Here is a 16670-nt window from a genome sequence, read left to right as displayed (position 1 = left end):
GGTTCCCTAATGAGAAAAATGCTGATGTGTTTTTATTACTTAGTCTTCAAAATGTCATCACTGACACATTGCTACTGATTTTTTTCCTGATAGCCATATATAGCCACCATTTCATAGGTACACAAAGTGCCTAAATTCATGTTTAAGGATCTAAGGGTAGAAATCAATATTTTCAAAGAGATATGAGTGAGCAAAGCTCACAAATACTCCTTCTCAGTGGCTGGATGAAGAAGTGGCATATGATGTATTTCCAGTTTGTACACTGCCTTCATTAGAAAGTGCAGCTCTCCATTTCTTCTGCAGCAAAAGACTGATAGAGAGCAGAATGTTTTCCATTTAATCCTTCAGACAGAATGCCAGTTACAGCATCCGACATCTAACTGCACCTTTTGCACTTGTGATCCTGCTAAGGGATGTATTACAGAGAGTCTATGCAATGCTTTCTGATTGGATAGCTATTTATAGCGATGTTTCCAGAAATGCTATGATCTCAGCAAACAATAGCAGTGAAAGAACTGGGACATAGGAAATACTCCTGCTGTTATCAACCATTCTGGGAATAGCATCTCTCTCAAAGCACGGGGATTAAACTACAGTAATCTAACTTACTTTTCAGCACCAGGTTGCTTCTTCATAAGGACATCAGCATATCGATTTACCAGACTTACACTTTATACTTTTAAGTGTTTTGCTTCAGCTTTCCAGGCACTGCAGTACAGATAAACCAAAATTGAGTTTGTCAGAAAATTGAGGTTCAGAGCACAGCTATGTCTCATGAAGTTTGTGCATTTACTTGGAAATATGATGCTACATCATTCTCACTATATTAACAGCAATAACAGACAGAAACTGCACTGATGTTTCAGGCATCAAACCACATATTTGCCACCAGAGAGGGCCTATGTGTGCGCTAACTTCTAATTCAGAGTACAGCAGGGACTACTAGCAGTCTCAGGAGCTGCTTACAAATTTAGCACCCTGGTCTGACCCATTATTTATACTATTTTCTCTTTACTATAAAAAAAATAATACTAGAAGTGTACTACCATCATGAAATATGCAAGACACTACAAATGTCTCTAGATCCTGTACTATGGCAATTATGACAATATCCAAAGTAGTACAGTTGCTTGTACTGGCAAGAACTTTCTAGCAATCCTAGAACTTGTAGAAGTGGATACTGATAGGAAAAGAGAAGTCTTCCCAGAGGTTAACATCACTGGAATTCAAGGGCCAAATATTCCTTTTCTCCTTTAGGTTATTCTGCTTCAAACCTTCAGACTTAGGTTTCTTTGTATGAGGTCACCTTTTTTGCCTCTGATATGATCTGAGCAGAAAGCTAATTTACCAGGGACATGAGCAAGTTCTCAAAAGAGATGCCAAGTGGGTCATAAAGAACTATGTGGAAAGTGTATTTCTACCCTAATCTACACTACTGATTCTGGAATAGAAAGTTGTAAAAGTTGGAGGTTCAGCACAGGCTAGTGCTTTATTCCAGGCCCAGGCATCCATTCAATTCTGCAAATAGCATATAATAGGTTAGAAATTTTGCTGTAGATAGGAGCCAAATTGTCAGTAGAGAGGGATATTTTCTTATCCTTTTAGTGGCAAGCAGTCTGTTTCATCCTCTCAGTTTGCATTTGGACTGCATTTCCAGACACATAAAAGTTACATGCCAAGAAGGTGGTTGAACAGGTGGTCCATTTTAATACTCTCTTCTGTTTAGATGGTACTTCAAAGTGAAGATGAGCATGGAGCACTTGTTGAGAAACTCTTTCTGTAGCTCACCATCTGCCATTGTGCAGTGCATCACAACATTTATTGGCTTTAATTAACTGTTAATGAAAAACTACCATCAACATCTGCCATCACTCCCTCTACAGATTGTGATAAATAATGGCCTGTTTGGCTAATAGCCCTCATTCTCCTGCTCTAAAGAAATTAGACTCCACAAAAAATCAGTAAAAATGAGAGGCAAGAAAAGATCTTTAGAACTCTGTGATCAATTCAACTTTTATTGTAATTGTGCTTTGCCCAGCAAATCCATTGGCCTGTTACAAGTGTAAAATTTTATAATTGGGTATGCACTCAATTTCAGACTCTAGAATTTTGCCATAAGTTGTCATTGTTTCAGCCCACTTTTGCTGAAGGTATGGAATCCTCTGCTTCTTTTACTTTAGGGTTTATTATATGTTCATAAGAGTTTTTCTTCCCTTTAAGCACCTCCAAGAATTTGCCAGAGTCTCAAGGGTTCTCCAAAATACCTACTGGAAATTTGGCTGATCAATATCAGTTTGGCCAGTCTCATCTTCAGACTGAAAAAACCCAGCATTTTGAAAATATGTCTTCAAGCACCTGCTTGTAGCTGTTGTTTACAATCCTGAACTGGAGTGCTTTGCTATTCACACTTAGAAGAGTGATACAGGTGGATCACTGTCAGTGTGATCAAATAATAGTGTTTAGTTTTATGTGGCATAGCATCACAGACACACTCATGGCTCAGCATCTCAGTCAAGTATAAAGAAAGGTTCCACTCACATTCTCCACAGATCAGTGAGACAAACCGCTGGATGACCACAGTAGCTGTGCAGGGCTACGCACGTGAGTATAAATCCCAGTGGAGATGCAGACACAAAAGGCACAGAACCACAACAAGGGGAGACTGTGTTTTATCCAAATTTCATTTGGACCTCTTTAATTGAGATGTTGTCAAGAGAAGTACACTGAGAGTTCATCCAACAAATGATTAGCCTAAGAATATGGAAAATCAGCTATTCTCAGAGCTGTTTTAGAACAGCTGGCTCTTTACAGGCTCTTGTCTCGATTCCTTTACGTATCTGCTATACTTTAATTTTCTACTTTGAGAAATCCACACCATGTAATTCTAAACAATTAGCTAAACTTGGAACTAGGGGAAATAAAAAAGGAGTTCTCACACCATTTTTATGGTTCTTGAAGAGAGGAGAGTACTGAACAGAGCAGTGAGCAGATGAGCAATTTTATCAGAGTACGTGAGACTTCAAGACAATGCTGCAATACTGTTGACAAATCTGTTACCTAAGGTGTTTTGAATAATACTTGAAATTCAAGAGGCAGAATGAGCCAGAAATTTTCTCAATTGGCCAGAGAAAAATATATTACAGTGACAGAATGAAGCAGCTCAGCTTGCTTAAAACAAAGAAGTCAAGATAAAGGACAAACATCAAGAAACACCTTGATGAAATACATAGAAATTATTTCTCTGGGATAAGCTAGCAGCTAACAAAGCTCTAGAGTACATGGACAAACATTAAAGTTTCACAGTTCAATATAAATAAGACTTTATTGTCAGTATTTTGTCTTACCAGCCTGTTCCCTAGCATCTCCAGTAAGAGACACAAACTCATGGACTAAACTATCAAAGGAAATGGCAACTCCTGTATCTCAAGTGACATCCTCAAGTGGGGATCATATTTACATTAGCCATGCACAAGTTACTGAAAACAGTTTGCCAGTAACTGGTGGAAGGAAAACTCATGATTTTTCATGGCTCTTTTTGGTTCAACTCCTATCTCCACAGCCAGCATACTTGCATACACTAAGGTGCTTGGTTGACAACCTGAAATGTTAAAAATAAGTAACAATCCCATGTGATAAGCACTAAATCCTCTGATAATTCAGTCGGCTCTAAGCAAAGAAGTATGTCTTCCACTACAGAGATATTTATGATCATTTGTCAATGTAATGCACTCTGGTGTGCTTTCCAAACTTCCCTCCTTTGGCACATGACTCCAATACTTAGCAGGAGACCAAATTGAGAGCCCACAATTACAATGCTGTCTCTAGGTCATTTGTCAGCTGCAGTCAGACTCAGAAAGGCTTCCCAGAGTGTGGGTAAACTCTGAGTTTGGGTTTGTAAACTCTTGGTCCCCAGGCTATCTAATATAAACCAGGTTTTTTTTCAAAGAATATATTTGGGGTGTCACTCATTGCTAGAAAGATTATTGACACTTGGCTTTCCTCAGTATTTCAGTCACAGATTTGGCATTAGAACTGTCAGAACATGTTGCAATCACTCTGATGACTAATACATTAAGGTATTTTTGTGGCAGAGGGCCAGAGTACTTCCCACATTTCACCTTTTGTCTTTTCAATAGAGACAGATTATCCCTTTCTTTCTTACTCCCTGTTAAGTCCCTAAAACGTATACTTCATAATTTCCAAGTATGTTAAGACCTATACAGCATACACAGTCCTCCCTAAAATGGACACTCTGTGTAATCTGCCTTTCTGAGAACGTATCATCTGAGGACAAGCCAGGAATCGGCTTACAGGAACAAGGTTCTGTATGGTTGCTGTCCGAAGATTGGCACTGCTTGAGTTCCCCAGCTGCAAAACGGGAAGACAAGGCAGGGAGCTCTCAAAACTCAGAGGTTGGTGTCAGCCCATATCCAAACGATTGGCCAGGGGCCCTTCAGGCTTGCCATGCCCAGAATAGACAGTTTCTGAGAGTCTCCCACGCCAAGACAAATGTGCATTTCATTTCAGGAAATATTAAGTACAACTCCATGAAATCAAAATCAGTTCCTCAACTACATTAAAAATGCAGTTTTTGGTTTTTTTTTTTTCCCACATGCAAGCCAGGTTTCATAGATACACAGTGGAAACTGACATTTAAAACCCAGCATAAGCTCTTACATTTTGGAATAGTCAAAGTACTCTTTATCTCTTCACCTTTAATTCAGCATTGACCTCTGAAGACAGGGCATGCATAAGTTGCCCTGTAACAGGAAAGCCACCTTTACACAGAAGATTGCCCAGCCCTTCATTTGGGATTACATGAGGTGCAGACTCCAATGACATTTTCAATTGTCAGAGAATTTGTCCCCATCTGTAAAGGAGGTCAGACAGTACATCTTCTCCAAGGCTGACAGCTTGCACTGACCTACTGACAGGTACCCTCCCAGCCAATGGATCAGTTGTCTCCCTTGTTATGGAGGGGAGACACAGGCCTTGAAGGCTGAACAGCAAGGACTGTGGTTTTACAGAGTTTATAACTGAACAAATTAGCATAAATCTTAAACAGTCTTGGTCTTTCTTTTGGAATCCCAAAGCTTTTGAACTAAGACACAAATGGATTGTGTCTTGATGAATAGAATCAAATTCTCTTCTTGCCTGATCTTCTGTGGTAGTCTCTGCTGCTTTTCCAAGAGCTTTCTCTGAAATACCTCACTTCCTCTTCTCAACTCTTGACTAGGCGTATGGAAAGATAACCTTTATTTTATGGAGCTGTGTTAAGATCACACTCATTCCTGTGTTTTCTGTGCTACATAAGGAAATCTTGCAATAGCTGAAAAGGCTTTGGCATGTGCTATACAACTTATGTTTCTCTTCCAATGATTTGGTACTCTGTGTGGAATTCATTGTTTACAGCAAAAGAATGTTATTACCTTACTCCTGCACACCAAGGTCCTGATTCTACAAAAGCTTCTGCACTCTCTCAGGCAAGTAATTCTATAGACTTCTGCTGTGAGTAAAGAGCTGCAAAAACAAGCACATCAGGACTGTCAACTCCCGTGACATATTTTGGGCCAAATGCTGATCGTCTTTTCACAGTATCTTTTGTTATAAATCCAGAGTAAATCCATTTTGCTTTCTGTGCAAAGACAATGGAAATACTAAGCAGAAGCATAATATTTACTAATGCTATGTAGCTAAAAATCTTTACTTTGTAACAAAGAGATTGATGTTTTTATTAGTAACTTAAAGTATAAATATTCTGCCTTTACAGGAATCAGCAGCTTCAGGGCCTTTTGGTTATTATTATTTTGTATCCTCTTTGTATTAATTATAATACATTTTGCACTTTTCTAGCAGTTTTCATCTGAAATCTTAAATTACTTTGCCAGCATGAATTCATTAAACCTCACAACATCCCTCTGAGGAAGCTGTTTAATTAATACATCCAAGTTATGGATGGGCAAATTCAAGCACACAGATATTAAGTAGTTTTCCCAAAGTCACAGCCTAAACCATTGAAAAGAACAGGAATGGAATTTAAGGGGCCCATGCTGCCAGGTCACACAAATATGAACATGGAGAAATACCTGTGAAGATAACACAGAGCTTGGAGGTTCTCACCAATCTGAAACCAGCTTGGGGTTCTCCCTTCCCTACTGCTCACCACCCCAGGGACTCCTCATTCAGATCTAACTGTTTCAACCAAACTGAGCCCAAAGGCGTGCTTTGAGAACCACAGTGTGGCATCACTAGTGGCTACACTACTACTACATAGTTGTTTTGATCAAAGGAAAATAGGAATTTTGGGTTTGCCTTTGTAGCAGCTTGTTTTTTTTCCTCTGCTGAAGCTCATCCCTGGAGCACAGGAGCAACAGAGACTCAGCAGCCACAGCAGTACACCAGCTGCAGTTAGAGTCTTGTTCCCTACCTCCAGCTGGCTCCGCTGCACCCCAGATCTGAAAGGCCATATCAGTTCTTAATATCCAGGAGGGTATTTCCATCTGTTTTACAGCCCTGGTTTGTAAAGCAGTCCAGGATGCAAAGATAAATAGAAAGATAAATAGAAAGCAATAGATAAATTTTCACTGCCAAAGCTGTCTTGCCAATAGAAACACTGCTAGCATTATGATCATCTGATATGCTGACAGGTTTAGGGGGACTTCTCTTTTGTGCAGAGCTCTTTTCCTTGTAGGAATTGAAATCCACAAGCCCAGCAGTGACACAAGCAGGGAGCACAGCAGTGCACATCCAGGGCCATGATACTGCATATAGCTGAGACAGTCAGCACTCACAGCACTGGTTGAAAATAGTGGGTTCTAAAGGCACTGAATATTCCTCCAGACTAGATCATCACTGTCAACTAACTGCTTCAGGAATAACTGCATCTCTGTTAAAAAGGCTCCAAATACTTCCAGGGCTTCACTTACTCTCTTTCTTTGAGTACAGTTCTGAATTAAAATCTATATTTACTCCAGCTTCTGTCCTTTTTCCTTCCCTTTCCCCCCTCCTTATTTTCCTCTTAAATCTACAAAAATTGCTTTCCTGGGACATGAAAACTAATGTATGCAAATTGTTACACAGCATTAGCACTGACATGGTACCACTATATTGCTAAGATAGTTAATTACCAGGATAATGTAGTTTGTCTGCTCTCTATCCCCTAAAAGGAAGCAAAGCAAAAAACATCAGAGAAACAAAGAGAGAGAAAATTCAGCTCCCTATTAGTAAGTGCCATAAAGGAAATAAAGGATTAGAGGCCACTTGCAGCACACATGGTATGCACCATTGTATGGCACAGATACTAAATAAAACCTTGGAACTGGGTCTGCACCTGACCACATAATTCATCAGGAGATAAAAGTGGAGAAAGGATCTCAAGGTTTGATTAATTAGTTTTATGCCGAAAGGACTTTCATAGAAGTAAGATCTAAGTGAAAACCACAGGCAGTGGCAAGAGTATTGCTTATATTCACATAATAGCTCTAGCCTTGATTCTACCACTTTCATGAAGCTATCACATTATCAGGTCACTTAAATTGTTATTCATCTCCTTCTCTCTAACAGGAGAGGTAACTTTGTCCCCTAGATAATATTCTGATATTTTGTCTTAGAGATGAAATCCTAATTTCCTGGTGCCTCCTAACAGGGCATTATGTTCTCAATAGCTGAGAAGTCAGGTCCTCACAAGAAGTAATGTCATCACCTGGCTTTTCATGCTGACTGCAAGCAATGATGACTTTTCTGAAATCCAATAATAGAGGGTGGTCCTGAATAAAAAATGACATGGTGAGGCCTTAGGAAGCATCCAGAGACTTAATGGATTCTAATAACTACATAACTTTCAGAGCTGTCCTGGGGAATTTAATAGCAAGAGCCATATTGAATACACAATTTCTTATTGCATTTAAAGAGCTATTTATTAATGTTTAAATTGTTTGTATTGATCTCATTCAATCTCTTTATGATCACATTTGTGCTGCTCCTCCCAGGTTCTATAAGACACTTCCACAAAGGCAGGCTGTTCCTTTAAGTGACATCCATTAAAAGGGTCAATTACTTTGAAAGAGAAAGAGATAATGAGAAAACCCACCACTCACGAGCTTAGGCACCAACACCCCACCCCCAGTTATCTCCAGCCAATTACATTTCATGGTGATGAGGTAATGCTTGTATTTGATCCTGTCCTGCAGCACTTCAGTGGTTTATAATTCTCCTCAAGACAAAACCAGGAGACTTCTCTCTGTTGTTCTGGTGCAAAAAAGAATCTGAATTCAGATCTTCACAGCTGCAGGGAAAAGGGGCAATGAGGACACATGCCAGTGCTCGAGATTTTCTTCCCTTCCTTTTCTGTAACACAAACAAGTTTGAAGTGTTTTACTCACACAAGGCAAAGGAAATCCAGGCAGGTTGCTTGGTTCCTCATGCAGGCAAATCCCTTTGGAACCTGTTCATCCTGGTTTCTGAGTAAATCTAGAAAACAGCCATTTTTATATCACTCACAAAACAGCTTGTTCTCCTTTCATCCAAGGGTTAAAAAAACGATTTTGTGAGTCAGTATTTAAACACATCAGTGGGGGGGGGAACACAGAAAGAGCTTCCCTTCTCCCCTCACCCCCCCCCCCCCAACTGGTGTATTTTTCATACATTTCAGTCATGCCTGTACATTTTCTTTGACAGGAAAAAACAGCTTCTCCTGTTGGGGCCTCTGCCACCACAACAGACAATTGGTATATGTGGCAAGCTCCTGAAACAAGAGAGCATTGTCACCCAAACCTCAGAAGCAGATTGTGTGTTACGGGCAACACTTTAGGAGTGAAAGAATAATGCCCTTTTTCATACTCAGGTCCCAGTGTCTCTCTGCAGATTTGTACAGTGGAATAAAAGAAACTTGTCAACTGAATACACTTGGTGAGAAGTCATGGCAAAGTAAAGAGCAGTTGCGTCCAACAAGTCTGGTCCCAACTGTCACTGAAGTCTCTGTGACTGCACCCAGAGCAAAAGCCAGTCTAGTGGCATTTTCCAGTCGCTCTCCTGACTACATAAGCAATTTAAAATGGATTAACTGCCCTCTCTGCTTGCGCATCACCGGGCAGATAATTGTCCTCGGCTGGCCGAACATTTTTAAGTGCTCATTTTTCTGCTAGAAAAAATATTTCTCCCTTCAATCAAACACAATTACCCCAACCATCTCTTTTAATTGTTGCCTTTCCAGAAGATATATTTCCTAGGGGGCTTTTTGCCAGGCTGACATGCTGAGGCTGGTGACCATCTTTCATCTGCATCAAGCAAGTGTTAAAACTGTATGGGCATGAATATTTGGATGACTTGTGAGCTTGGGGTGGTGGGTGGGAGACACATTTGTGAATATCAGTTGTGCCCCTTGAATTAGAGCCAAAAATATGCAGATGCCCAGCTGGATGAGTCCATATGGAGCCTTTGGGGCTGGGAGCCATGGAGAAGTTACTCATTTTTGAGAGGACTAGAAATCTTCCAGTTTAATTGCTAAAGTAGCCAGTTTTCTTTATCTTAAGAGGAGTTACACTGCAAGACCAGAAATACACAGCTTGGCTGGTATTCTAGTATAGATCCATCCCAAAAGTGGCAGTAGGAAATCAAATCTAATGCCACTTCACACAGCTCTCATCTGCAGTCTGATCAGGAAGGAACAAAAGACATAGGAATGTCTCTTGTCTGCAGCACATCTGCTTCAGTGCACCCTGATACACAAAGTCCAGCGAACAGAATGAACATGAGCTCAGAAATCTCACCCTATGTGTGGAGTCCAATAGCCCTTCTCTTTAAAAGATGCTTTCCTATAAGACTAGCTAATCAAGAAAAGTACATGCCACATGGTGACTCCTGTTTGAGTGCAGAGACAATATAAATAGATGAGATGGAAAAGCTACCTCTTCTTTACAGGCATTACTATCTCTATTACTAGGTAAATCAGAGAGAGAAGAGGTTTCTTCCAGGAGGAGGAATGCTGCTCCAGTCTGCTGTTAGTGGTGAGGCTGACTAATTACTGTCAAGGGTGTTGGAATAAATATTAATTTGTAACTATATGCATATATTTCATGCTATTGTTTTCATTAAAGTAGTTTTTGTTTTCTTTTCCAGTTCATGGGTTTCTTTTCCTTATTACTTTCCTCTTCCCTGTGGGAAGGGAGAAGGGCTGGTAGAGAGTGTCTGTCCCTCATTCAGTGGCCAGCCTAGCCCTAACCCTCAACATCTTTAAAGGCAGGTGACATATTTGCTTTGCACAGCATATTGGGAAAGATTAAAACATAAGAGATAGAAGAGCTCTTGTACAGGAAAAAAACAACAAACAAAAAAGCCAAAAGCAAACTCAAAAATCCACTCCTGTTCCATCAACTTTGAAAAACCATTCTTCACTTTTCTTAGTGGTGACAGTGGGTTTGGTTTTGTCATTGTTGTGGGGTGGGGTTTTGTTTGTTTCTTCTTCATGTATCAAATGTATTGCAGTGGACATTTTTGTGCTTGTCTTCACTCTACTCCGTAGTGTCTTTCATTGTACAGCTTTTTCATCTTTGTCCCTTCCCTTTCTCCCCACCCAACAGAAAAGGCATTCTGGACAGAACTCTTTATTCTGCTATGTGAATGTCACATTACTGTTGGCAGTGACAACTTGCCCTATCTCCTTTTCATTAAGCAACAGAGCATAGATCTCTGGGAACCATAATGAGGAAGCTCTAAAGAGTGTTCACTGATACCTAAATAGCATCATTGCACATTGGTGAAAATACATGTCCATGTACTCCTCAGGGCCCTGTTATATAAAAGGACTCTGCCTTTGCATGGGTGCACAGGCAGACATTTGCTAGTACAAGGAGATATGATGTTGTTTTTCCAGAAGATATAGTCCCTAGGGAGCTTTTTGCCAGGCTGACCTGCTGAGGCTGGTCATCCTTAGCCTGTTTGAGTTACAAAAACCTACCTGGAAGATGGCAACACGTGAACAATACAGTCAAACAGCCAATTCTTGTTCCCTTCCTGTTAAATTACCACTTTACTTGATCCTTATTCCTGAGTCTAGAGGAGGAACTGGTTTCTCCATGAATGGAGAAGAAAGACAGTGCATTGCAAAACTGAGTTACCTGAAATTTTCTTTGCTTCTAGCTGCCCAAGCAGAAACCTAGCCTTTTAATTCAGAATGTGATCCAGATTTTGATGTATCCCAGTGGTCAAAAGTTTTTCAATCAGCAGGTCTGGATCAGCTCATGACAGAGACAAACCCTGCACTTCACACAGTTGTTTTGGACCCATGTTTAAATTAAACTTTGTACGTTCGAGAGTGGTTGTCCTACAGGGGAGTACTGCCAATGTGAGCTGAGGGTCACAGAGTCTCATCCCTGAAACATCTACAGGTATTTAAAGATTTTGCTTTGAAGAATTTCAGAATCTCTCACTGCTGTGGAAGGAGGAGAGGAAACGATGTCTCCTGCAGAAACCAGAGTCAGTTACCTCATTGGTCACAACCCAGAGGGGAACATCTAGAGGAAAAAGAATTTTATTTTAACAGATCAGTCAGACAAGAACTAAGTAACATAGGCCAAAGAAGTAAAAATTGTATAAGAGCTATTCAGCAGATGAAGAGTGAAGGGAAGCAGTGAAGTAAATCTTTTAGCAAGGGGGAAGCATGCACCTTATACATCACTTTGTGGATAACCCACTTGAGACCTCTTAGGGGATCCTGTTTTCCAGAAACATGTTTACTTTTAGCTCCTGATGGTCAGGGGCCCCTTAGAAAGGCAACAATATTAGCAGGTTTGACCTTCCCACATAAAAGCAGCTAAATTACGTCATACTGCCTGCACTGCCTCTTCACAGAAGAGGTGGTTACAACTACCTTAATGAAGAAGGCAGTCCAGCTTCCAGAAATGGAATTCTCAAGGGGTTAAAGAGCCGGGGATGCAGGCCAGGAATGGCATGGGAATGAGCCACAGGCATTTGTTGGCAGGGCAAGGGCATGAAGCCATTAGCTGGGAGACTAAGATATCACAGTGAGGTGGAATAACAAGTCCAAATCATAGAGATCATCTACTTGGTGTGGGAGTGTAAGAAGGCTGTAGCTGCAGTGCCTCTCTCATCCCATTATCCTGTGTGAAATATTTCCTCAAGGCCATAGAGCCTCCTATGTCCATTACATGAGGACAGAACAGTCATACCCTGTCTCAGCTCTCTATCACACCTGCATTCAGAACTAGCTTAGCAAAAGTTTTAGTGTTTCAAACTGGATCTGACCTGTAGAAAATGTAAGCATTTTAGCTCTATGTTTACAGCATAATATCCTCCTGTCCTTATTTCATGTAACTTCTTTTGTCACTAATGACAATATTTTATCTTTCTTTCTCCATGTACCTTCAGTCCTAAGTGCTAGTTTAAATGTGCCTTTTCAGACTCTGTTCATTAGATACTAAACTGTGTGTACATTTCTCTACAAAAAAAAAAAAAAAAAAAGTCTGCCTACTGAGACCCTTTGCCCTGCAGAGGTGACTACTGCATCCTTGGAAGATGAGAAGATAACACTAAGAGGAAAGTTAATGAGCAACAAGGGGAAGCCTGGTGACCACAGAAACTGAACTTCTGTAACAAGGTACAAACTGAAAATGAGAGCACTGACACTCTATTCTTCTATGCAGACACAACATCACTCACCTTGCATAATGAGCAGTGTGCAAAAAAGTTGAGCAAAACCTAAGATTCAGCTGCACTGAATAATCTCTAGTGCAAGATTTACTGATAGGTAAGCTCCACCTGGAAGAGTGGACACTTACCAAACAGCAGGAGTAGCACATGATTATTACATAGGAGAGGAGGAGAAGACAAAAATACAATTAATAAACCTTTATTTAGAATAAACCAAAACAGGTTGGAAGAGACTTTCAAGATCATCGCGTCCAACCCATCAACCAATCCAACCCACCTAAACAACTAACCCATGGCACCAAGCACCCCATCAAGTCTCCTCCTGAGCACCTGCAGTGACGGCAACTCCACCACCTCCTTGGGCAGCCCATTCCAATGGGCAATCACTCTCTCTGTATAGAACTTCTTCCTAACATCCAACCTAAACCTCCCCTGGCACAGCCTGAGACTGTGAAGAGATTGTATTTATTCAAAAGGACAGAGAAGAGGTCTTTAAGGAGTCTTAAAATAATCATTTTATTTCACTGTTGTGATGAGTCACCTCATGGAAAATTGAAAGAGTTTCCTAAAAAATTTTCCATACTCCATTCGACAACCCTTACTTTGCTCGTTGGGTTGTGCCAGTAGTGGTCACTGAGATCAGAGGAAGACATTTAAAAAATGCCTAATGCTGGCACAAAGCACAAGAGGGATGCATATCAGTAGCACAACTTAATGACTCCACAAACATCTCTGAGACAAAAGGATCATTCATTGACACAGGAAAAAAAAAATCTAGCACCATAAATATTAATATTTTAAAAGATATACTATAACTGTAAACTTCAGTGCATTTGCAAGCTATTAAATATGGTGGGTTGAAAGAAGCACTAAAGCAATTATCCCATAACTACTTAATGTGTGAAGGATGAATTTTTTTGCGCTTTTTTTATTGAAGTAGTTTGGTCACTCTTGAATACACCGTACTGGACAACAGAAGCTGCTGAGCTGTCTAAATACCACAACAATATCTTTCTTCCTACTTTGATAGGACAGAGCTCTGAATATATAGTACTTACATGCCAAATTCCTGGAAGCATTACAACTCTAAGATCAAAAGCCAGTGTGTCTCTCATTCTGGTGGATGTCAGGAGGAGCTAGGTCCTGCCACAACTCAGCAGGAATTGAGGATGTGCAGCAACATACAAAAAAGAAAACTAAAGTCCTATTACTGTTAATGAAAAAGCTTTCATTAGCTTCAGCAGTATGGACAGAGCCCTAGCTGATTCAGCTTTGCTAGGCACTGTGAGGCAGACAAACCCAAAAGGTAATGATTTAAAGCGCTGCCTGGATGCAACATGTAAGACAAGTCATTGTGCTGTGGGTGGGTTGCAGCCCAGAAGGCAAATCATATTGTGGGCTACATCTTGAACATGTCCAGAGAAGGGCAACAAGGCTGGGGAGAGGCCTTGAGCACAAGCCCCGTGAGGAGAGGCTGAGGGAGCTGGGACTGTTTAGCCTGGAGAAGAGGAGGCTCAGGGGTGACCTCATTGCCCTCTAAACTACCTGAAGAGAGGCTGTAGGTGGGGGTTGGTCTCTTCTCCCAGGCAACCAGCACTAGAACAAGAGGACAGTCTCAAGCTGCACCAGGGGAAGCTTAGGCTCCAGGTGAGGAGAAAGTTCTTCAGAGAGGGTTGTTGGCCATTGGAATGGGCTGTCCAGGGAGGTGGTGGAGTCACCCTCCCTGGAGGTGTTCAAAAAAGGATTGGATGTGACACTTTGTGAGAGACTAATAAGTTTGTCTCTCTTGGTGTGCTCAACAAAGATAAAATCACTTGCTGTTTGCCCAGACAATATGTATTGGGCAGAGCCACTAAGGACTCTTGGAAGGTGACACAATGGTTTTTACCACCTGTTTCCTGATGTGTAAGGAATGTGGGGGGCTTGTAGACGGGGGAGACGGAGATTTCCGCCCCCCCCCCCCCCCCCCCCCCCATCCAAAATCTTGCCCAAACACACAGCAATACACAGAAAGATTATTTCCGGGGAAACGACCTAAGGATTATTTCCTGCCCCTGGAATTCCTGAGGGACAATATCTGAATACATACCTAAGGACTAAGAACTGTATAAAAGACTGGAGCAGCTACTGGTTTGTAGAGAGAGAAACGGAGAAAAACGGAGATGAAGGAAAACACAGGAGACGGACCATGCCGCTGAGACGGGAAAGCCGGGACAATGCTGCTCCAGAGAAAAGGGGCTGCCCAGAGGACCACAGCTTCAGCCAAAGCCTCAGCACCCTTTCTCTACAGACCCAGGCTGCCCAGAGAAGCCTCAGCACCATTTCTCTACAAACCCAACATTTCCTGCAGCACCTTTCCTCCACAGACTTTAACTGTCTTGGAGGGGATGAGGGGTGTGGTAATATAATTCCTTTCCTCTTCTCTCTCTCTTCTCCCTCTCTCCTTCTTATGTCCACTTTATTTATGTAATAAATAGTCTAGCTGTTGATACTTTGGCCTCATTTATGCCTCTAATTTCACAACATGGGAATATTTAAAAGAACTGCGTCTCCAGACCGAGACATTTAATGTCTCCGGACCTTGACACACTTGAAGCCATAGTTTAGTTAGTCGTGAGGCATTGGGTCATACATTGGACTTGATGATCTCTGAGGTCTTTTCCAACCTTACTGATTCTATGATATATTTATTCCCATATGTGAAGGGCAAGACCTTTAAAACTCATCACATCTTCATACTCATTTGAGTTCTATGTCTTGCCTCTTGCTGCTGAGGACATATGATGCATAATACCCCAGCAGCCTCTTACACACTTAGTTTCTCTCAGCAGCTCACTCTGTTCTCCTTCAGCACACTCCAAGGGGGTGCAGATGCTCAGGACAAATGAATCTGCAGAGGCCCACAGGTTCAACCTTTTTACAGCATGCTAATTAACTACTAGCAATTACAGTGCTAGGAAGTTCATCACAGAAGGCACTGGCAGTCTCTCCAGGGGGTAAAAAGAGCACTGAGATTTTTATCCAACAGGAAGCTTAGCTAAGAATTCTGCTTAACAGTTGAGGAATGTGAACAGTTGAGAAAGTGAATAGCCTCACCAGCCAAGCTACAACACAGCCCAAATAAGGAGGCCCAGCCAGTACCCATAGATGATATTGGAGGAGGAATCAATCCTATGCCTACCGAACCAGGGGGCCACCAGGCCCCCCGGCCTTTGTTGTCACCACCACCATCACCCAGTGTGCACCATGGGGATCTCACCAGTGATGAGAGGAGGATCCCTCAGCCCAAATGGGCTCAGCTTGAGGCTTCTGCCTTTCCTGGGGGGGATTAAAAAGGGAACTGGGTAGGAAGGGCCAAGTGACTACACCTGGGGTAGGAGGAGACTCCAACAGAGCCCAGGTGCTCTGGGATTTGAAGGGAAAAAGGGGGAAAATGGGGAGGGACTTTTAGGGTGTCAGGTAGTGATAAAACGAGGGGGAATAGAAAAAAAAATAGAAATGGTAGATTCAGATTGGATGTTAAGAAGAAATTCTTCACCATGAGGGTGGTGAGACACTGGAACAGGTTGCCCAGGGAGGTGGTAGAAGCCCCATCCCTGGAGTTTAAGGCTAGGCTGGATGTGGCTCTGAGCAGCCTGATCTAGTGTGAGGTGTCCCTGCCCATGGCAAGGGGGTTGGAACTAGATGATCCTTGAGGTTGTTTCCAACACTGGCAATTCTATGATTATATGATTCTAAAACAATTTTACACTTCAGGGTGAAAGATTGATTTGCCAATGGAATGGGCTGCCCAGGGAGGTGGTGGAGTCACCATCACTGGAAGTGTTTAAAATAAGACTGGATGAGGCACTTAGTGCCATGGTTTAGTTGATTAGATGGTGTTGGGTGATAAGTTGGACTTGATGATCTCGAAAGTCTGTTCCAACCTGGTTAATTCTGTGATAATTCTGCGGTAAAAAGAAGCATGGCCTACTGGTCAAGAGAGATGATTCTGCCATGCTACT

General features: G+C 41.6%; 1 long non-coding RNA gene across 1 annotated transcript; it reads right to left on the bottom strand.

Annotated features, from left to right (window-relative positions):
* Window positions 1-7947: 7947 nt before the first annotated feature.
* LOC137448529 (uncharacterized) lies at window positions 7948-8449 on the bottom strand. The gene is made up of 3 exons (XR_010989124.1): window positions 8382-8449; window positions 8144-8284; window positions 7948-8055 (listed from the first exon to the last, which is right to left on the bottom strand). It is a non-coding gene; the product is annotated as an uncharacterized lncRNA (long non-coding RNA).
* Between the last annotated feature and the right edge of the window lie 8221 nt (window positions 8450-16670).

Source organism: Melanerpes formicivorus, unplaced genomic scaffold (genome assembly GCF_026170545.1).
Source record: "Melanerpes formicivorus ecotype bairdi unplaced genomic scaffold, bMelFor1.0.p_v2 SCAF_2, whole genome shotgun sequence".
Classification (NCBI taxonomy): Eukaryota; Metazoa; Chordata; class Aves; order Piciformes; family Picidae; genus Melanerpes; species Melanerpes formicivorus.
Note: the sequence above shows the minus strand (reverse complement) of the source record. Positions and strands in the feature narration are given on the sequence as shown.